Raw genomic sequence first — 22409 nt, 5'->3', positions numbered from 1 at the left:
ATGGGAGCTGGGTGTGGCAGGAAGGAAATTAACTCTTTGTTAAACGTCTTTGTGCATCAGACCTTGTTCTAGGAGTTTTATGGATATTATCTCATCAATCCTAATGCCAAGTCTGAAATATAGGTAGTTTCCAAGCAAGGAAACTGAGTCTTAGAGGGCTTAAGCCTACTTAGACCAGGTCTGTCTACTTCCTGTTGGGAGCTGAGTGTGAGAACATTAATCAGACTTAGTACCTAATGGTGTTATTGTCAGAATCTAGATCTCTGGGAAGTTCTGGCGTTCCTTGCACTTAGGCCTGGGAGGGTGAGAGTCAGGCAGGGTTCACTTGTGAATTCTGGATCACACATTCCCTTCCTCCTATAACCAGCTTGTAGGAGCTTTCATGGCTGTCCCTAGTGGTGCAGTGGTTAAATAATCTGCTGCCAATGTAGGAGACTTGGGTTTGATCCCTAGGTTAGGAGGATACCCTGGAGGAGGGGATGGCAACCTACTCCAGGATTCTTGCCTGGGGAATTCCATGGACAGAGGACTGGCAAGCTACAGTCCATGGGATCACAAGAGAGTCAGCACAACTGAGTGATTAAGCACACACATGTATTCTAGGAGCTTGCATGGGGTCGCTTTGTTAGGGAGCAGGAACTTGGTTGACATCTGGGACCATCCCTAGGATCAAGAGGAGAAGGATGTGCTGGGTCTAGGATTCCAGCTTTTCTGCTGATCAGCACAAGCTGGAAATGTGTGCCAATCCGGGGTGAGATTTATGAAAGCTTGTTCTGGGGAGAGAGGATTTGCAGATTGGTCTTTTCTTTAAGGTGCTATTTTGCCATCGGGTGTCCTTCAGAGACCACCTTCAAAGACACAGCTGCAGGTCTGCTCTCAGCCTCTCCTGTTTCTGCACAACTTGAATGTGGGTCTTTGTAGCTTCATCATATGCTGACTTTTGCATGGACTTCTATAAGGGATTTGTATTACTGTCTTGGTACCAGGTACCCCTTCCACTGAGTAGCCCTTGTCCAGACACTTCATCTTCCCTATCACCTCCCGTAGGCCTGCCTCAGGCTCAGTTCCCTCGAGGAAGTCTCTCCCATTTGCTCCTTCAGGCCCAGGGTGTCTAAAGAGGCATTGCATGCTGCCTTGTGGGGTTCCCTAAACCCTGCTCTCACTTTTAGAAACAGTCACTTTATCAAACACTCATCAAATAAACCAGTTTGAGGATAATACATGCTTCTCGTCAGGATCCAGATCAGAAGGACAAGATTCTACAAGCAACAGCAATGCCCCAGCATGGAGGCCAGAATGACTGTGTATAAAGTGAAAGACCTAAATGAAAAGGAGTTTGAGGCCAGATCCTAGAAGGCCGCAAGCGCCAGTCAGGACATCTGTACCTTATTTCTCCCTGTGCACAACAGAAACCATTGACAGTTTCTGAATGGGGAAGTAAGAGGATTACAAGTCCAGCATTTTTAGAGAAGTAATTTTGTCACAAGGTGGTATAATGTCTTCTGGGGTGAGGGCACCCATAGAAGAGGGAGAGAGAGTTAGAAGCCTTTAAAAATGCATATACTTTGAGAAAACGTATTTCTAGGGATTTATCACAAAGAAATCAATAAAAACATATACAAAAATTTAACTTTAAGAATATGCACAGAGTGCTATTTCAAAAATTATGAATTACAAATAACCTAGTTTTCTAATAAAAAGGTATTAAACCCAGCTTTCCAGATTTTCATTATACGGCAAAATAATATACAGCCTTTTTAAATGATACTATATATGTGTATTTATTAGCTTGCTAAAAAGTTAGTGTTATACTGTTGCTGTTTAGTTGCTAAGTCATGTCTGATTCTTTTGTGACCCCATGGACTGTAGCCCACCAGGTTCCTCTGTCCATGGGATTTCCCAGGTAAGAGTATTGGAGTGGGTTGTCTTTTCCTCCGTCAGGGGATCTTCCAACCCATGGAACCCACATCTCCTGCATTGAAAGGCAGATTCTTTACCACTGAGCTACCAGGGAAGACCTAGTATTATACTACTAAGTTAAAATAGAATATTACAAAAATGACCAATAACATAGTTTACATATATTATTTGTTTTATGACAAAAAGCTTAAAAGAATATACATTGAATTTAGATTAGTTGAATGAGCACCTATAACTCATGCAAACAAAAGGGACATTTTGTAATTGTCAAGGATAGAGCTTTTAAGGACTTGATTAGGATGGTAGCTGTGGAAATGGGAAGGAGAAATTGATGACACTGTAGGTGCAAAATCAGATAACTTGGCAGCTGGATAAGAGAGTCAAGTGACTATGAATCATAGTGTCACTGAGAGAAACCAGGTATCTTAGACTTAGTACAAAGCCTCCTACATCTTGACTGAGTTTAGTAGGGGTGTTATCAATGACTGGAGCAAGCAAAAATGTCCTGGAAACCGGTTTGGCAAGCCAGATCTTAGAGTCCACTTACTGAATGGATACAAACAAGTCAGTTGTAACATCCATAGTTCCAAGAGTCCATAAATCAATCAAGTCTACAGAAGGTATTAAGAAAGTGAAAGTGAAGTCGCTCAGTTATGTCGGACTCTTTGCGACCCCATGGATGGCAGGCTCCGCAATCCATGGGATTTTCCAGGCAAGAATACTGGAGTGGGCTGCCATTGCCTTCGCCAGGGGATCTTCCCAACCCAGGGATCGAACCCAGGTCTCTGGCATTGCAGGCGGATTCTTTACCAGCTGAGCCACAAAGGAAAATATCGAATATGAGGGTTCCCTCATAACCCCAACCTCATTAGGTAATTATTTAACAATTATTTAACCCCTCAGTTAGAGGGGTTAAAAGTCTGTAAATTGCCCTAGGCCTTAGAGCTAGTAAAGGTAGAACTCGATTGGAGCCCAGGTCTGTCTGACACAGCCCTCTTAATTACTATATTTACCTCTGAAAAGATATCTGAAAGATATGCACCACAATGTTAAATAATTACCTAATGAGGTTGGGGTTATGAGGGAACCCTCATATTCGATATTTTCTCCTTTGTTTTGTTTAGATCTCTATCTAAAAATTCCATATTTCTACATTAACATCAATTCCTTCCTTTTTTCACTGCCTCTGGCTAATTTGCTCTCCCAGGTCCAGGCCCATGTAATTCTCCTCTCCGGCCTAGTTTCTAGTCTGGCAAACTTCCCTGGGGAAAGTTCACCACCAGACAGACTGACTCCATGACTAAGAAGTGGATTCCAGTCACCTCAGGGCTCAGAAAACTTCCAACATCCTTGGGCAGATCTCCTGACCATCCCCCAGATTTTCACTCTCCTCATTTTTTCTTTCACTCACACTGTTGCCATATGTCTTTTCTTTTGTTTTCTATTAACTGTCTTAAAAGTCTACACACATTGTCTTGTATCCTCACCTCTTTACCTTACTGACCCCCTGCCTTCACTGCTGTATTATACTCAAGTTGATTAAGGGGTTAACAAGACCTTCCTAAATGAGAAATCCCACAGCCCTTGCTTTAGTCCGTTCTGTTTAATCAACCATGTCAAACATACTTTTAAAACTCCTTTCTCTCTTGACTTCTGTACAGCTTCTCTCTCCCATTTTCTATCCTCACTTTGACCAACCTCTCATTTTCATTCACCACCTTCTTTTCTTCCTACCTTCTTCCATGAATGTGATGTTACTGAGAATTTTATCTTCTGCCTCTGCTCTGTTTAAACCCTCCGTGCCAGTTCCGTGCATATTCTCAGTACTTTTATCTCCTAATAAACAACTTCTGTCCGGGTCTCTATACTGAGCTTCAGACCAGTTATAGCTAACCACTCAGAGGTGTGCTGTCTCTCTAGAGGGGACAAAGATCACATTTTGTAGTGTTTGCTAATTCCTATAACATGAGGTTCTCACTGGGATGATTTCAAGCCATCCATGTGAAATCATTGCAGACAGAATTGAAAAATGTGCACTCTCTCCAGCAGGGATAAGTTTTAATTTTAAATTTAAGTAATTTAACTTTTTTTTTCTTCTACATTTTGTTATCTTCTACAGGACTCAAAGATTTCCAAGTTTCCAATTATACACTTTCAGTTTTATTGAATCCCATTGTTCCCTCCAGTTTCATTGCTTTAATCAGGATGGGTTAGTTTCCAGGCCAAGGCACAGCCATCACCCAGGGACTTCCCTCCTTGGCTTATCTGTATCATAGTCTCTTTTCCGTGGACCCTGTGCAGTAAGGATGCCTTTCACTTCCACCCCTTCCAAGGAGAATTAATAACTCACTTCTCAGAAACCCCACAGTCCTGGACGTGCCTACATAGGGAAGGCTCACTGTGGTGTCATTTCCTTAGCCTCCAGGGCTAGTCATCCTTGAAATGGTACCTAATATACAGTTTGCCCTCAATAACACTATTTGAAAACACTACTGAGTACATTATTACTATCTATTCCAATATCTTGATTGAAGACACAGTCATCAGAGTTAAGAAGCACTGCTATGTTAATGAGAAAGAGAAGTAAGAATGAAGAGGTAAGAAACGGTAAAACAGCTCAAAACAGAATCAATTTATAAACAGAAGTGAATTTTTTTCACCAGATCAAAACAAAAATAAGGGACTTCCCTGGGGGTCTAGCAACCCACTCTAGTATTCTTGCCTGGAGAATCCCAAGGACAAGGATCCTGGAAGGCTATAGTCCATAGGGTTGCACAGAGTTGGATACTACTGACTTAGCATGGCACGGCATGGCTAGGGGGTGGTTAAGACTTTGCACTTGCACTGCAGGGGGTGAGGTTCAATCCTGGGTTGGGGAACTAAGGTCTTGCATGCTTCATAGCATGGCCAAAAAATTTTTTTTTTAATTCTTTGAGCTCTTATATTAAAAACAAAAACAAAACCCTTATCAAACCCACCTTATAATCTGTATGTCTATGTTGACTTGTCATCCTTTTGGAATCTGAGGCTTATGCATTCATTTCACTGGACTAGGGTTGCCAGAAAAAGTATAGGAAGCCTAGTTAAATTTGAATTTCAAACGAACAACACATAATTTTGAGTATAAGTAGGTTTCAAATATTGCATGCAGTCGACTTACACTAAAACCTTTTTGTGGTTTGTCTGGAATTCAAATTTAATGGGGTGTTCTGTGTTTCATTTACTGAATCTGGCACCCCTACACTGGAAACCTTCTCAGGATGTTAACCTGCTAAATGCTAGCCACTCTAACATCCTCAGAGAGTGTGATCTGATTACAATGAGAGAGGGCATAGAGTTGGCATTGAACAAAGAAACTATTTCATACTAGCCTTCAAGACCTGCTTTCAAAGCCCACCACCTTTTTAGGTGGGATGATGAATCTTCTGATTTTGTCTTCTAAATCTTTACCCAGTCTTAAGGGCAAAGGGAGGAGGTCCTGAGTGACTTCTTGAGTAGGGTATCATGTTCCCTTTTAGATTAATATTCTGGGACAATTTGTATCATAGGAGGTTATTCCAGGAAGTACAGGAAATTGTCACTAGGCTGAGATAGGTTAATTTAAATTTGCATCTATTGTTAGATTTAAATATCACAACTTCCTTAAAGATAATACTGTTAAATACCTGTGTGACTGCTTCTCCCATGCCAGGTTCCGTCCTAAGTATTTCATGTATATTTCCATTTCATTTTCACAAGGCGTCTCTGACTAATGTATTTTGATTAGCCCCACTTTACGGATGAGGAAGAAAGTGAAAGTGAAGTCTCTCCGTCGTGTCCCCCTCTTTGGAACCCGTAGACTGTAGCCCACCAAGCTCCTCCGTCCATGGGATTCTCCAGGCAAGAATACTGGAGTGGGTTGCCATTTCCTTCTCCAACTGATGAGGAAACTGAGAAGCAGAAAGGATAAAGAACATGCTCAAGTTCATGGCCACTAATAAGTGACAGAAAGGAACTATAATCCATGCCTTCTTATCCAGTATGCGTGTTCCACATCAATTTAGTCGTGTCCGACTCTTCCACACTATGGATGGTAGCCTGCCAGGCTCCTCTGTCCATGGGATTTTTCAGACAAGAATACTGGAGTGGGTTGCCGTTTCTTTCTCCAGGGGATCTTCCCAATCCAGGGACCGAACCCGTCTTATTCAGAGTCCTCCTTAAATAAAAAAATAAAATAAATTTCATCTACAGACCTGTCAACCTTGCCAAAAATAAAAAATACAAAGAATTAACTGCTCATGAATTTCAAATTATTTTCTCTGCGTCTCTCACTGAAGCTTTAAATGAATAGGATTAAATTAGAAAGTGGATTGAGGAGAAAGCATTGGAAAATAAAGGAAGGGATTTCAGTTAAACCCCAAAGAACTGGGATGGCTCCTTTTTACACCGTTTCCCCTAATAAAAGCTCTTACTGATTGCCCTTCACTGTATTTATACGGAGAAATGAAACTAACTCAGGGGCAGGTCTTCCAAGCCGAAGCATCTTCCATATAATTTCTGAGTTGGCGTCCAATGCGGTAATACTACCGAGCGGAAAGCGGGATACGTGGGGCGCTGCGGATCGCAGATGGAAAAAGTAGCCAGGGATTCAGTGAAATAAACAAAGAAGAGAGTTAATGAAACTGGGGAAGGTCTTATCAGAATCGAGGCTGAGAACAGGAAGTGGAGACGCAACACCTGCCCTCTACACTTGTGGGTAGGTCCTCGCGGGGGCGGGTGGGTAGAGGGATAAGTTAATCCGGGGGTCCAGCTTGCGGACTCCAAGCCCTGCGGGTGTGCCATGTGCGCGGAGCTCGCCCGTCCCAGCGCCCGGATCAGTGGGAGGCCGGCGGTCACACAGCTCCTCCCCCTCCCTCCTCCTGCGGCGCCCGGGCAGGCCAGGGTCGGGGCTACCAGACCGCCCGGAGCTGAACGTGCGCAAAACCGGCGCGCAGCCCCCCGCCCCAGCGCCCCGCGGCCAGGGTGACGCGGTGACTGCGGGCGACAGAGCCCGCGGTGCTGGCAGTGAGCAGGCAGCAGGCGGGATCGTAAAGCCTTGTCCCGGTTCCCGCGAGCAGTTCACCGCGGCGTCCGGGTGAGGAGGGACCCCCAGGCGGGCTGGAGCCCCGTGCGGCCGCGGGCTGGGGGTGGGGTGAGGGTGGGTGGCTGGGATGTTGGGGGATGGGAGGATGGGGTGAATGGAAAAATGGAGGTGCTGGGGAGGCTGGTGCGCTGGGAAGATAGGGATGGGACGATGTGGGTGCTGGAGGTTGGGGGACTGGGACTCAACCCGCACCCACCCCCAAGCCAGAGTTGGACTCGCGGTCCCCGCCGCCCTCCTAGCAGCGCTGGGATCCTTGCGGGGAGAGTGATGGAATTTGAATTCAGTTCTCCCAGACCTTTTTCCCCCGGGAAGTAACCTCTAAGAATTTGGTACTGAGAGGGAATCCGGCCGGCCGCGGGATCCCGGAGCACTGAAAGCGTTCTTATCCGTGGGTCACCCGCGTGCTCAAAAGAAACACACAGACACACACACAGACACACACACACACACACCTCCCTCTGGGGAGTAGAAGCTTTCTTATCCGTGGGTTACCCGCGTGCTCAAAAGAAACACACACACACACACACACACACACACACACACACACACCTCCCTCTGAGGAGTGTTGCTCCATACCCTGAATGAGGGAGAGGCTTATTTTGTTTTGTTTTGTTTTAAGTCAACGGAACCAGAAAGCAGGGAATATTCTCTTCCCCTTCACCCTCTGGAGCCTCTCGTAGACCTTTCTATCTCTGAAAACGACAAGGTCAGGCTTTCATTTAGACCTGTGGTTCCCGGGAAGGTTGCGGAGGTGAGAGGAGGGAGGAGGGAGAGGTGCGTGGCCGCCCTTGAAAGACTTGGCTGATCAGGTTCTAGACGGATTTGTGTTAACAGATCAGTCTTGCAAAAATTACCTTTGACCCCAGTAAGAATGCTGAGCCGGGAGGTTGGTCTCTTTGAGTAGGAGCTGGAAATGCTTCAGAATGTTGATAGTTACGGAAGCCACAGTACGTGGTCTTGGGCTAACACCGAACTCGGGGATCTGGGCTTTAAGTATTGGCCTGGACCTTACGAAGGGGAAGGAGAAGGGGTCGAGGAAGGGAAAGGGGAAGGGATGGCTTTCTGGCCACCAGGAGGCACTGGCAAGCTGCCAGCATTCTCCGATTTCCTCGCAAAGGGCTTTCTGGTGGACCTGCTGAAGCTGGTGAGAGGGCCCCGGACTTGGCCTTTTCTCGCCCTCTCTGCTACTCGTCGCATACCGGCACTGAATGTCACCCCCACCCTCGGCCATTTGTGCGAGAACTCTGTCACGGCTGAGGTGATGATGCTTTTCGTGGAAATGGACCCTTCTTACTCAAGCCATTGAGGGTGAAGGACTAGCAGAGTTGAGGGGGGCAGTGATTACTTTGGTTCAGCCACTCCTTTTACGTGGGCTTCCCTGGTGACTCCCTTGGTAAAGAATTCGCGGGCAATGCGGGAGACCTGGATTGGAACCCTGGGTTGGGAAGATCCCCTGGAGAAGGGAAAGGCTATCCACTCCAGTATTCTGGCCTGGAGAGTTCCATGGAGTGTATAGTCCATGGGATCTCTAAGAGTTGACTGAGTGACTTTCACTTCACTCCTTTTACAGCTGAGAAATTCTCACTGAGGTGTGAGTTTGCCCAGCATCTGGAGGAGTTTCCAGCACGCAGAACCCTGGGCAACTGGTTGCTCATTTCTCCTCCACTGTGTATTGTACCTTTTAAACTTCAGTGGTGACGAACACGTGTTCCATCACCCAGCTAGCTTTGTGATCCGATACAGTTTACCACCCTCTTTGAGGCTCTCTGTGTAGAGCATCAAGGAAAGAGCTAACTAGGTACCTGGGCAACTGGAGTGAGCCCTGAGAATGCCAGCTGGTGTTAGGAATCTGTATTCCTTACCCTGACATCTTAGAAAATGGGTATTTCCTGAAAACAAAGATCATCCTGAGGTTATTTAGGATCATCCTGAGGATCAGCCTGAAATGTTTTTCAAGACCCTTTTGATAACTGAGGTCAGACTTTTTGAGACATTGAGAAATTTCCATAAACGTGATGCATTGAAGACAAAGTAATGAGTGAAGAGAAGCTGAAGGGGAACATTTAGCTCTAAAATCATACTGTTCCAGAATTTCTAGTTTTTTTTTTTTTTTTTTTTGCTTTCACTAAGAAAGCAACTCTTTTTCTTATTTAGAAAGGCTAATCATATCCATTTGTCGGTATTTTCAGCAGTAAGGAAACTAGTTTAAAAACATAAAAGTGTAAGTACAGTCAGCAGTAACTGCTATGAAACGGTTGTGAAGAGGCAGAAAATGTAGGCTTTCCTTTTACCAGAATTTCCAGAATTTCGAGGAAGCTTTGTAGTTTGAAGGGACAGGCTGTGGGTTCTTGCTGCCTTTCTCTATGAAGCCAAGCACCTGTTCAGAGTCCTGTCCTTTGCTCCACGTTACTGGAATGACTCATAACACACTAATAGACACAGTCTAACAGTCTAGTATATATAAGCTTGTAGTTTAAAAAAATAAACATAGCAGTTGAGGAGAAAGAAAAACTCTGCTATCTAAATAGGTATCAACTGAGTTATGTGGGCTAGTTGATTCCTCGTACAAACTTCATTCATTCCTTCACTGACCTCAAGAAATCTTTATTGAGCACCAACAACATGTCAGGTGCAGTGAGTATAGCAGTGCTGTCTCTTTACTCATGGAGTTCACTTTCTAGAACCAAGGGATGAGCAAGGTCAATTTGGAAAGGACTAGATGTTTTAAAGCAAATGGAAAAAAAGATGCTGTAATAGAGTACTGGGGTGTGTGTGTGTGTGTATGTGATGAGCTTCTTGATTGCGTTTTAAAAAAGACTTTCTTGAGAGATGGCTTTAGGATGAGGCTCCAGAAGATGGACAGGCAGTTCTGGTGGAGAGAACCACAGGCAAGCAGGGCTGGAAACTAGCTTGATTTGGTCCAGGCATAGCTGAGGGCAGTGAGTCTGCAGAAGGGAAGGAGGAGGGTGGCAGAGGCATGAGGCTAAATCCAGGCTGGGCAGAGACTGGGAGGCTGAGGTAAGCAGTTTGGACTTTGTTTCAAGTGCAGTGGGTAGCCTTGAGCGGAGGCAAGACTTGGTAGATTTACATTTTTCTTGAGGGTTCCTCTGGGTGCTCTGTGGAGGATGGGTAATAGGAGGAGAAGAGGAGAGGTGATGAAACTGTCTCCAGGTATATTTATTATGGAGATTTACCAGGGTGTGGGAGCAGTCTGTGTTTTGGGGCAGAATGGGAAGTCACTTCATGTTTCTGTCTCAAATTTCCCATCTGCATAGTGAGATGACATTGCTATGTCTGGTCCACTCGTCTTGCAAAAACGAATAAGCTAATGAATATGTTCTTTAAAGTAAAGCAGTCCTATTTGCAAAGCAGAAATAGAGACACAGACACAGAGAACAGCTGTATGGATACCAAGCAGGTAGGGGGGTGAGTGCGAGGAATTGGGAGATTGGAGTTGACACTATACACTATTGATACTGTATATAAAATAGATAACTAATGAGCACCTACTGTATAGCACAGGGAGCTCTACTCAATCCACTGTGGCGACCTGAATGGTGAGGAAGTCCAAAAGGGAGACGATGGATGTATAAGTGGGCTTCCCTGGTGGCTCAGCAGGTAAAAAATCTGCCTGCAGTGCAGGAGACACAGGAGATGTGGATTCGATCCCTGGGTCAGGAAGATCACCTGAAGGAGAAGGTGGCAACCCACTCCAGTATTCTTCCCATGGATAGGAGCCTGGTGGGCTTTAGCCTGGTGGGTTACCCAGACGGTTGCAAAGAGTTGGATGTGACTAAGAATAAACACCTGTGTATAAGTATGGCTGATTCATTTTGCTGTATAGGAGGAACTAACACAACATTATAAAGCAGTTGTACTCCAATAAAAATTTAAAAATGAAGTAATGTAAGATTTTGTTACTATTCTAATATGCTAATATTATGCTACTTTGAATTCCTTGTGCTTCATTTGCCAACATTTTATACCAGTTTCAATGTCTTTTTATTTATTCTTTTCCATAAATATAATTTACTAAACATAAAAAAATATTTTGCTCTGCTCAGGGTGTTGAAAAACCTAAATCAAGAATTACTAATGAAACATACCATCATAGAAGGCAGGGAAATTAATGCTAACATAATAGCCAGTTTGCTTTTTAAACATACTCCATCAAAAATTTTAATGTGGATAAAAGGTAGTTTATTAAACTGATATTCAGTATAAACTAAAATTCAGAAATGAGCAATGATGGTCAAAAGGCTCAAACATCCAGTTATAAAATATATAAGCCCTGGGGATATCATACATAGCGTGATGACTATAGTTAAAAATACTGTATTGTATAGCCAGCTTACTTTTTTATTTAATTATTTTGTATTGGAGTATTGTTGCCTTATTTATTTATTTTAGCCAGCTTACTTTTAAAATTTTAATGTAATCAGATAAAATTCAGAATAGAAGCTAGACTTGGAAACTATTTTTTTTTTTTAATTTGGCAGATTTGTCTTTGTGCTGGATATGGCTGGGTACAGATATGTGTGTGTGCAAAGATCTGTTGACAACTGAAAACCTATACATGACAGCAGAATTTCTGGAGTGGGCTGGGAACCAGGGCTGAATAGGATTATTTCCCTTAGCGAAGCGTCCTCTCTCAGAGGAAACTCTTGAATTTTCCCTAGTTGATCACAGTTTCTGGGGGCCAGGCAAGAGTTTCAAAGTTGTTTACCAGCTACGGTAGGCCTGACCTTCTCAGCAGCCAGACAGCTGAGAAAATCTGTTTCTCTTCCCTGCCTCATTTTGACATGCAGCATACTAGAAGAAAAGGTGTCTGTTAGAGGGAAATAGAAGCCTTTCCTCATTTACATCTTGTGCAATGCAGTTCTCAGTGACTTAGTGGTTCCCCAGTTAGCTTCCCCTTGCCAGACCTTATTAATTATTGATTGGTCGGCTCATCTGACCTTGAAGTGGTCAGACTGGTGATTCAAATTGCAGACAAGATGTGACCGTAATTCTAGAATCTGTACGCTTTCTCTCTTGCCTTATTTACTATCAGAGTCCCTTAGGGTTGAGGGTGGTTAGGGCATCTTTAAGGAAGACATTACAGTTTCTCCCAGAGGCCACAGCATTTTCTGTTTAACTTATATAATGCTTTGAAATATTGGATTAGGTGCTCTTCTTTAAAAATCAATAGGTTTTACATACAATGACACCCCACTCCAGTACTCCTGCCTGGAAAATCCCATGGACAGAGGAACCTGGAAGGCTGCAGTCCATGGGGTCGCTGAGGGTCGGACACGACTGAGCAACTTCACTTTCACTTTTCACTTTCATGCATTGGAGAAGGAAATGACAACCCACTCCAGTGTTCTTGCCTGGAGAATCCCAGGGGTGGGGGAGCCTGGTGGGCTGCCATCTATGGAGTCTCACAGAGTCGGACACGACTGAAGTGACTTAGCAGTAGCATGGTTTTCTGGCTTTAATTGAAAAAAAAAAATGAAGATCTGGTAACTTGAAGAGCTCATTCCCACATGACAGCAACCAACTGCGATATACCTGGGCCCTTTCAGATGGCCCCATCTACCGCAGCCCCCACCATAGTTTTTCTATTACACAGGGTCTGTTGAGCTCACTTAAGTTACCTAACTGGGAGCCCTAGGGTTAGGGTTATCTAGCCTGGCCTGTCCAGTTCACATTCACCCTTATCCAAATGCAGGAATTCCTTCTCTAGTTTGCTTGATGGTGTTCCGCAGATGTGCGCTTCAACTGCTCCTGTGATAGAGAGAATGTGGTACTTGTCCAAGAGCTCCAGCTAACAGAGTTCTACAGTCTGGGTCCACGTAGGACTCATCCCTTTTCCATGGAACTGTGGCTGTCATGTGCCATCTGGGTTTCCCCCAGTGTAAACATCCCTGTTTCCTTCAACAGCTCCTCATGTGACTTGTTGCCTTGTTCCCTCATCTGTTTGGTTATTGCTGGGTTATTGTCCCTTTAAGTAAACTGTCATTTGTCGAAGCCTTTAAAGCTCTGCTAGTTCAATGAGATGTGGTTTAACTGGCACGGAAAGTACCAGAATGCTTCCAATATGGCTGCAAACGGCCCAGAGATCTTAGATAACTTAACCGTTTGTGATTTGAAAACCACAGACGGCAGCAAACATATGGATATTTGCAAAGTGGAGGCAAATGAGCTCCAGTGTTCTAAATATGAGTAGAATCACAAAATTGGTTCCACAATAGGGAACTGCTGCTTCTTTTTTTTTTGGCCATATCTCTTTTCTTAGGTTGTGAAATGATTGCACAAGAACTGTATCAGCTTGTGCCCAGGATAAGAGGCTTTAGACTTTTCTGCAGAAGTCACTTGCATATTGCACATTTGGGATAATGTCCATATTAAGTTTTGATCCTATTAGCTAATATGGTAGAAATAAAACAAATTAGTAGAGCAGGTATTGTGTTTTCTCTTTCCTAGTTTCAATAATAATAAGTACTCTTGCTTGGAAAATCCCATGGATGGAGGAGCCTGGTAGGCTGCAGTCCATGGGGTCGAGAAGAGGTGGACACGACTGAGCGACTTCACTTTCACCTTTCCCTTTCATGCATTGGAGAAGGAAATGGCAACCCACTTGGGTGTTCTTGCCTGGAGAATCCCAGGGATGGTGGAGCCTGGCAGGCTGCCGTCTATGGGGTCGCACAGAGTCGGACACGACTGAAGCAACTTAGCAGCAGCAGGAAATGTTTGCTGACACTTTTAAATGGAATCATATATCTTTACTAGGAGAAGGCAATGGCACCCCACTCCAGTACTCTTGCCTGGAAAATCCCATGGACGGAGGAGCCTGGTAGGCTGCAGTCCATGGAGTCTCTAAGAGTCAGACATGACTGAGCGACTTCACTTTGGCTTTTCACTTTCATTCATTGGAGGAGGAAATGGCAACCCATTCCAGTGTTCTTGCCTGGAGAATCCCAGGGACGGCGGGGCCTGGTGGGCTGCCGTCTATGGGTTCGAAAAGAGTCGGACACGACTGAAGCAACTTAGCTGCAGCAGCAGCATATCTTTACTAAAGGTGAAAACTCAGAGTCCAACTACACCCAAGGACCTCTACCTTTTTCAGCATCTCGGTATAGGACCAGTCAGCTCCGTTAGAATCCTTTATATGATAGTGAGCTCTCTCTACATTGTAAGGAATACATCATAAATTACCTGATTATGTTAAAAGTTCTTCCTTGTATTTACCAGGCATCTACCTTCCTATAGCCTGTTTCAGAATAGAATAAATATTCTTTATTATTAAAGAATATGGTTTATTATTAAAGGATACGGTTTCACCCGTATCCTTTTATACCAAGGTCTCTCCATCTCAGCATTGTTTGCATTTTGAGCTATAAATGTCTGTGTTGTGGGTCTGTCCTGTGTATTGTAAGATGTTTAGCATCATTCATGGTCTCTGCCCTCTAGATGCCAGTAATAGTCACCTCTCAGTTGTGACAACCAAAAATGTTTCCAGCGGAGAAGGCAATGGCACCCCACTCCAGTACTCTTGCCTGGAAAATCCCATGGACAGAGGAGCCTGGTAGGCTGCAGTCCATGGGGTCTCTAAGAGTCGGACATGACTGAGCAACTTCGCTTTCACTTTTCACTTTCATGCAATGGAGAAGGAAATGGCAAGCCACTCCAGTGTTCTTGCCTGGAGAATCCCAGGGACGGGGGAGCCTAGTGGCTGCCGTCTATGGGGTCACACAGAGTCGGACACGACTGAAGTGACTTAGCATAGCATTAGCATAGGTTCAGTTCAGTTCAGTCGATCAGTCGTGTCCAACTCTTTGCCACCCCATGAATCACAGCACGCCAGGCCTCCCTGTCCGTCACCAACTCCCGGAGTTCACTCAGACTCACGTCCATCGAGTCAGTGATGCCATCCAGCCGTCTCATCCTCTGTCATCCCCTTCTCCTCCTGCCCCCAATCCCTCCCAGCATCAGAGTCTTTTCCAATGAGTCAACTCTTCGCATGAGGTGGCCAAAGTGCTGGAGTTTCAGCTTTAGGATCATTCCTTCCAAAGAAATCCCAGGGCTGATCTCCTTCAGAATGGACTGGTTGGATCTCCTTGCAGTCCAAGGGACTCTCAAGAGTCTTTTCCAGCACCGCAGTTCGAAAGCATCAATTCTTTGGCGCTCAGCTTTCTTCACAGTCCAACTCTCACATCCATACATGACCACTGGAAAAACCATAGCCTTGACTAAATGGACCTTTGTTGGCAAAGTAATGTCTCTGCTTTTGAATATGCTATCTAGGTTGGTCATAACTTTCCTTCCAAGGAGTAAGCGTCTTTTAATTTCCTGGCTGCAGTCACCATCTGCAGTGATTTTGGAGCCCAAAAAAATAAAGTCTGACGCTGTTTCCACTGTTTCCCCATCTATTTCCCATGAAGTGATGGGACCAGATGCCATGATCTTCATTTTCTGAATGTGAGCTTTAAGCCAACTTTTTCACTCTCCTCTTTCACTTTCATCAAGAGGCTCTTTAGTTCCTCTTCACTTTTTGCCATAAGGGTGGTGTCATCTGCATATCTGAGGTTATTAGTATTTCTCCCGGCAATCTTGATTCCAGCTTGTGCATCTTCAAGCCCAGCGTTTCTCATGATGTACTCTGCATAGAAGTTAAATAAGCAGGGTGACAATATACAGCCTTGACGTACTCCTTTTCCTATTTGGAACCAGTCTGTTGTTCCGTGTCCAGTTCTAACTGTTGCTTCCTGACCTGCATATAGGTTTCTCAAGAGGCAGGTCAGGTGGTCTGATATTCCCATCTCTTTCAGAATTTTCCACAGTTTACTGTGATCCACACAGTCAAAGGCTTTGGCATAGTCAATAAAGCAGAAATAGATGTTTTTCTGGAACTCTCTTGCTTTTTTGATGATCCAGAGGATGTTGGCAATTTAATCTCTGGTTCCTCTGCCTTTTCTAAAACCAGCTTGAACATCTCCAGACATTGCCAGATGTCCCCTGGGGAATAAAGTTGCCCTGGTTGAGAATTGCTGCTGTAGTCTGATGTTCAAGCTGCCTTTAGCCTGTTTCAGAATGGAGTAAATATTTTTCTTCATTAAACAAGGATATAGTTGCTTAAAATGTCACTTATAGAAAAATAACTGAATATAATCCTATTTATGGCATTCCTTTACTGTTTGACATCTGTAGGGTTTCCATGTGTTGATTCTTCTAGAGTTAGAATAAATGAAGGGGTATACCATTTTTAGGATTTTACTTCCCTGTGTATAAGATTTGTGTGCTGTGCCTATCTCAGAAAAGTAGTGAAAAGATCAAAGGATATGGATAGTTGGAAGTCTTGCCAGATTACCATCCAATAATCAGGATGGCTTTTATACCCCCATTAGAATCGCTGGTTTTGCTGCGGTAAATTTGGCACTGTTAGGGAATAAATAAGTCCTGTGTTCCCAGCTTTTTGTTTACTAGTTATTGCTGTCTGTCCAGTTACATCTTTCTCAAAGAAAAGATTATTTTGGCTGGTGGTGGTGGTGGATTTTCATACATTGTGATTGGGAAGATTGTGTGTCACTTTGGATTCCCTGTTGTAAATGTCCAAAGTCAATATTAGACTTTTCAGGGTCCTAGTTGGTCCATGTAAATACATTTCCAGCTAAGCTGTATCCCACAGTTGAGAAAAAGGCACTTTTCTGTGAAAAGAGGACTGGGAGAAATGAAAGACTTCTTATGAATTATTCCTCTGTGTTCAGATACGAGAGCCTTACGGTCATCCTCCCAAAGGTCTCAGAAGATAAAAGAAGCCAGTGTCCCAGCAAACCAGTGACTTAGAGAATTACAGTAGTTCTTTGTTTGGAAAAGCAAGAAGCGCTGTTTTCCTTTTAGCAACATGGGAAGCGTTGGGTTGTATTTACCTAAATTGTGTGATACCTCCACAGAAGATGGGTGGCTTCTTATAATAAAATCACATACAAGAATAAAACAGCTTACTTTAAGCAATAAAGCTAGAGAAGTGAATTCGAAACCAGAGGAACATTGTTAAGGACCTCCCCCACCAAGTACGTAGAACTATGAGAAATTTAAAAAGATGAAGGGTACTGGATCTTTAGTGGGAGCAGCTGCATTCCATTTGGGGGGAAATGGACAAGAACCCCTACATGGGGTTTCATGTGCTTATGGTTGCTTAGTACTCAGCATGTGGTGCTCTGTAGATGTTTGAATGGGTGGATGGTTGAATGGGTGGTCTGGTGGATAGGCTGTTGTGGTTAAGTCAGCACTGTCAGAGGTGAACACACAGCCCTGTGGGCATTGTGGGAAGGGGTGGGGCTTCTGGGCAAGGGCATCATGGGAAGATCCCCAACTAGATTAATTGGAGAATAAGATGAAAAGCAAATGCAGTGATGCATACATATCACATATGGAATTCACTGATGAAGAATTCACGTATCTTTGTAAATCTAAACCAGCACATACACGGAATACTTAGATACACCTGCCTGCTTTGCAAGAGGGCTCAGAGTTATAGTTATTTGTCTTAAAGTAGATGGCTTCCCTGGTAGCTCAGACGGTAAAGAATCTGCCTGCAGTGCTGGAGAGCCGGGTTCAATTTCTGGGTCAGAAAGATCCTCTGGAGAAGGGAACAGCTACCCACTCCAGTATTCTTGCCTATAGAATTCCATGGACAGAGGAGCCTGGTGGGCTACAGTCCACGGGGTCACAAAGAGTCAGACATGACTGAGCACATGCACACACACACACACACAAACACACACATACGAAGATGGTTTTCCACACTGTTTCTAAGTGTATGGTTTTGTCTCATCTCCTAGGTAAGACAGACCCATGCCTGTGCTCGCTTGCCCATTATGTAGCCCAGGGTTCTCAACTGGAGGCAGTTCCTCCCTGCCGCAGAAGTCACTTGGCAATGTTTGGAGACATTTTTGCTTGTCACAAGTAAAGGGAGGGGGCGCTACCACTGGCATCTGGTGAGTAGAGGTCAGGGATGCTGCTAAACATCCTACGATACACAGAACAGACCCCATTCCCAGGAATTACCTGGTCCCAAGTGTCAATGATGGGCTTCCCGGTGGCTCAGCAATAAAGAATCTGCCTGCAATTCAGGAAACATGAGTTCGATCCCTGGGTCCGGAAGATCCCCTGGAGGAGGGCATGGCAACCCACTCCAGTATTCTTGCCTGGAGAATCCCATGTACTGAAGAGCCTGGCCGGCTATAGTCTATAGGGTTGCAAAGAGTTGGACACGACTGAAGTGACTGAGCATGCACACATGCACACACAAGTGTCAGTGATGCAGAGGGTGAGAAACCCGATGGAGCCAGAGCCTGCAGCACTGATGCTGTGTTGACAGCTTGGCAGGACACAGTTACTGGCTTTCGGATCACTGGGGTCTTTCTTAGAAGGTAATCTCGAGAATCTAACCTACTTTGCTTCCAGTGGAGCTAATCTTGTTTCTGGGGAAGAAGGGAAAAGGGCACTCTGCTGGCTTGATGGTTGGCATTTTCTCACCTCATCAACTCTACAAGATAAGGTTGTTTCTTTCATTTCAATGATTAGGCGATTTAGGTTCCAGATACCCAATGATTGGCCTGGAGTTGATCCTTCTGACTGCAAACTCAGGCCCTTCCCATTGCCCAGGGGAATTTCCTGTCCAGATCTCCACAGGATCCACATTCTTCACTCCTCACCTACTGGGGAGGGCTCACTGCTGCTGCGAATCTGATGACTGGGTGATCAGGGAATGAGATCTTCTGATCTTAAAGTGGCCACTAACTTACTGTGTTGTTCCTGCAAGTTGCTTCCCCTCTCTGGGCCTCAGTTTCTTTGTTTATAAAACAACAGAATTGGACTAATTAGTGTCTCCTAACTTCACCTGAACCAGAGTAGATTACCTCCATCTTCATCTAGATCACAAAATTGGGCACACTTTTTAAAATTTTTAGACGTTTTACATTTTTGTCTGTTCAGTGAGGCATGTGGGATGGGATCTTAGTTCCCTGACCAGGGATTGTACCTACTGCATCCCCTGCAGGGGAGGCCCGGAGTCTTAATCACCGAACCACTGGGGAAATCCAAAACTGGGCACGCTTTTGTTTTTTTGGCTCTTTGTTGCAATGTGTGGTCTCCCTACTTGTGGCGTGCAGGCTTAGTTGCTCCGCAACATGTGGGATCTTAGTCCTGTGACCAGGGATTGAACCCGAATCCCCTGCAATGGAAGATGGATTCTTAACCGCTGGGCCACCAGGGAAGTCCCTATTTTTTTTTAACAGGGCACTCTTTGAAGCATGTTTCTCTTTTGTTTGTCATCCTACACTTCATCCCCACTCCGTACCCATGCAGGAAAACACGCTCGTATTCCACACACTGGGACTCCCTTAAAAGCCTAGTACAATGACTAGCTCATGGGTCCTATTTGAAATTTTGAAAAACCTATTCCAGTTTTTGAAACTGAAACTAAAGCATATCTTTCTCCTAAAATTAGTGCTCTAAAGCAAAGTCTCCAATCTAACGTTATCCCTAAATTGGACCTAAAATATCTAAGTGCAAGTGTTAGTTGCTCAGTCATGTCTGAATCTTTGCGACCCCATGGACTGTAAGCCTGCCAGGCTCCTCTGTCCATGGAATTCTCCAGGCAAGAATACTGGAATGGGTTGCCATTTCTTCTCCAGGGGATCTTCCCAACTCAGAGATTGAACCCGGATTCTTTACTGTCTGAGCCACCGGGAAGCCCAGCATATCTAAGAGTATAGCTTATTTCTGGCAGGAAGCCATCGATTTAGATTTAGTTGCTCAAGGAAAGAGCTAGGGTTTTGTTTCCTTTTTTTTTCCTACCCAAGTGATGCTTGTTCACTGTTGAAAGATTAGAAAAGCACATGTGAAAAAGGAAAACAAAAATCACCTGTAATCTTGCCCCTTAAATGTAACCATTGAGAATATTCTGGCTTTATATTCATCCAGATTTTATTTTTTATATTTATGTATAAATGTGCATGTTCAAGTAAAAAGTAGAGCCTATATACTGATTATTTTTTTCTCACATGCCTCAGAGGGCGGGACTTGATAGTGAAGTCACTGAAACCCACCAGTCAATACAAGAGTAAGCCAATCTCTCCAAGCCTCAGTGGGTTTTGTTTGTTTTTATTTTTAAATTTTATTGAAATATAGCTCATTGACAATGTTGTGTTAATTCCTGTTATACAGCAAAGTGATTCAATTATATATTCTTTTTCGTATTCTTTTCCCTTATGGGTTATCACAGGCTATTGGATATAGTTCCCTGGGCTATACAGTAGGATCTTGTTTATCCATCCTATATATGGAAGTTTGCAGCTGCTAAGCCCAGACTCCTCATCCTTCCCTCTCCCACCCTGCTGGGCAACCACATGTCTATTCTGTATGTTTGTGAGCCTGTTTCTCTTTCATGGATAAGTTCATTTGCGTCGTATTCTGGATTCCACATATAAGTGATAGCGTATGATATTTCTCTTTCTCTTTATGATTTACGTTGCTTAGTATGATCATCTCTAGTTCCATCCATGTTGCTGCAAATGCAAGCCTCTGTGTTTTATCTGTAAAATGGAGGTAACAATACCCACCTAACCCTACTCCTTATTGTGAGGACTAGACGTTACGTAAATTACCCAGCTATCTAGTGTTGGCCTACAGTAGATGCTAAGTAAAAGATAATTAGTTATGCTCATATCACCTTCTTTTTATTTCTTAACCAAACCAATCATCAAGATTTGGATTCAGAAGGCCTGAGCTGCAATCAAAACATTTCTTTATCTTTAAGAGTTCCTGCCTAATATTAAAGCCAATCAAAACCAAAATTAACAAGGGGAGATGCAAGAAAACCAACCCCAAGTCTCTTCTCAGACACCTAGGACACTTTAATCAGGAGTGTGTGTTCACTGTTCGAGAATCTAATCCTCATCAAGTCCCCTCCTGGTCTAAGTAGCTCTGATTCAGCTTTTTATAAAATGTAAAACTGATGCAAAATACATATCACAATATTTTTATTACTTAGTTGGCCTTGGCCACAGCATCAGTGATTCAGTTTCAGAAGGACTTCTCATCCAGAATTGCCTGTTAAACCTCCTGAGAGAGGACTGACTTCTGCTTCCTTGCAGTTAGAGAAAAAAATGTTTTACAAGAGAATAGTTGTCCCATTTTTATTTTAAATTCTAAGAAGAAGTAGCATTCCTAGAACAGAGAGGGTTCTAACTGAATGGTTTGCGATGTAACTTCTGTTTTTAAGGGAGGAGATGGCTAATAATAATACTTAAGGGTGGGGAGGGGGTGAAACCTCAGAGCAAATAACAGAGAAGTTACATCGAAAACCATACTTGATTCAGACCCAGGCAGTTGGGATGCAGGCACTAAAGTCCAAGAGGCCAGGCTCCACCCACTTTGTATTGGGAACCTAGTGCTGAAGCGTTGGTGAATGGGTTTCTCAGTTTTCTGATGGCCCAAACCAAAAGGAAGACAGTATCTTTCATCCTCCTTCAGGAAGCATTTAGGAGTGCTTACTATAGCCTGGGCCCTTCGTTAAGAACCAATAATAGAAAGACAAATGGGACCAATTCCTGCTTTGGAGAAGCTCACAGGTTACTGGGGTAAGCAATTCTGCACATTGTACAACAGAGCATTGCAGTAGAGGGCAGATATAGTACCCCGATGGAGGCATGGCCCGAATGTGCTGGGCAAAGAGGATCCAGCCTTCTGTGCTGCCAGTGGCTCCGCCTCCTGACTGTGCCCAGATGGGTGAGCTCTGCTCGCTGAGCTGGGAGGTGTCTTCTCATTTTGTACCCTGGAGGAACCAGGTCAGAGATCACATCCTTTCCTGGCCCAGGGAAACTTTGGTGATGGTTGGTAATGGCTTTGTGTAGTCAACTGGGAAGATCTCATTGAGAGGGTAACATGGAAGCCAAAACCTAGGAGTGAGGGAGCCAGTTATTTGGGTATCAGAGCAAAGAGCCTTCCTGGAAGAGGGACACAGGTTCAGATCCCAAGGAGGAGTAGGGGTTCCTGGATGCCTGGAATGTTTGCTTGGTGGCAAAGGAGGTGTGTGGCTGCAGCGGGTATGTGGGTGAGTGTACAGGAGGGGCTGGGGGCGGGGGTCAGATCTGGAGTCTGTTGGGTACATGCTGTAGAGCCTTTAATGTTACTTTAAGGCCTGTGGCTTGTGCTCTGTGTGATATGAAGTCATCTGGGGGCTTTGAGCAAGAGGAATGGCATTGTCACTCCAGCTGCTATATTGGGAATTGACCATAGGCTTTGCGGGAAACCAGTTAGAAGTTACTGCAAAATTCAAGGAGATAGATGGTGGTGGCTTGGACCATTTCCATCACCC

At 44.2% G+C, this 22409-nt stretch overlaps 1 protein-coding gene across 6 annotated transcripts in view; it reads left to right on the top strand.

Moving 5' to 3' along the window:
• Positions 1–6434: 6434 nt before the first annotated feature.
• PLA2G7 (phospholipase A2 group VII) overlaps positions 6435–22409 on the top strand; it is a 38262-nt gene continuing 22287 nt past the window's right edge. Inside the window, exons 1-2 of one of the 6 annotated variants that reach the window (XM_005223377.4) lie at positions 6845–7033; positions 17869–18024. The gene's annotated coding sequence lies outside the window, so the exon portion shown is untranslated. Of the gene's footprint in view, positions 6656–6722; positions 7034–7724; positions 7749–17868; positions 18025–22409 lie in introns of those variants that run through there. The other 5 variants (XM_005223376.4, XM_005223379.5, NM_174578.4 and 2 more) reach the window with 5 other exon arrangements.

This window comes from Bos taurus, chromosome 23 (assembly GCF_002263795.3).
Source record: "Bos taurus isolate L1 Dominette 01449 registration number 42190680 breed Hereford chromosome 23, ARS-UCD2.0, whole genome shotgun sequence".
Classification (NCBI taxonomy): domain Eukaryota; kingdom Metazoa; phylum Chordata; class Mammalia; order Artiodactyla; family Bovidae; genus Bos; species Bos taurus.
This window is presented reverse-complemented; position numbering and strand designations above follow the sequence as displayed.